Source organism: Myotis lucifugus, unplaced genomic scaffold (genome assembly GCF_000147115.1).
Source record: "Myotis lucifugus unplaced genomic scaffold, Myoluc2.0 scaffold_2551, whole genome shotgun sequence".
NCBI classification, from domain to species: Eukaryota; Metazoa; Chordata; class Mammalia; order Chiroptera; family Vespertilionidae; genus Myotis; species Myotis lucifugus.
In genome coordinates this window covers 17,823-18,806 of record NW_005873599.1, presented here as the reverse complement: position 1 = coordinate 18,806, position 984 = coordinate 17,823, and positions in this window count along the sequence as shown.

Genomic DNA, 984 nt, shown 5'->3' with positions numbered 1-984 from the left:
AGGCCTTCCTTCCCCTGGCTGCTGGTACTGGCTTCTCGCCGGCACCCGGGACCCAACTGGCTTCCCTCTGGCCCTGGCTTCATCAGGAAGGACGTCCAGAATGACATCCAGAAGACTTCCGGTCTAATTAGAATATTACCCTTTTATTATTATAGATTATTGACTGTATTTCCTGTGGTGTATTTTATATCCCCATGACTAGTTTGTAACTACCAATTTGTACTTCTCAATCTCTTCACCTTTTTCACCCAGCCTTCCAAACTCCCTTCTCTCTGGCAGCCATCAGTTTGTTGTCTGTATCTGGGAATTGGTTTCAATTTGTTTGATCATATATATTGTTCCTTAGATTCCACATATAAGTTAAATCACATGGTATTTGTCTTCCTCTGACCAGCATTTCATTTAGCAAAATAACCTTTAGGTCAATCCATGCTGCCTCAAATGGTAAAGTTTCTTTTTTTTTCTTATAACATTTTATTTTATTACTAGAGGCCCGGTGCATGAAATTCATGCATGAGGGGGGTTCCTCAGCCCAGCCTGCAACGATGCCAGCGTCCCTCACCCCCGGTCTCTGGTCCAAGGCCCCCTGCCCCCACGTGGCTAGGGTGTGGATGCTGGGCTTGCGTTGCCAGGGCAATGCCGCCAGCGTCCCGCCCCAGCCACTATGGGCGCTGCCATCTTTGCTGTGGAATGACGGTTAATTTACATATTACTCTTTTATTAGATAGGATTTTTCTTTTTTCTCTATTGATTAAGGTATTACATATGTGTCCTTATCTCCTCTTTGCCCCCCACCCCTCCACTCATGCCCTCACCCCCCTGGTGTAAAATTTTATTTGTTATTTTGGTTGAGTAATATTCCATTGTGTGTGTGTATGTATATGTGTGTGTGTGTGTGTGTGTGTGTGTGTGTCTATATATATATATATATATATATATATATATATATATATCACTTCTTTTTTTATCCACTCATCTATTGAT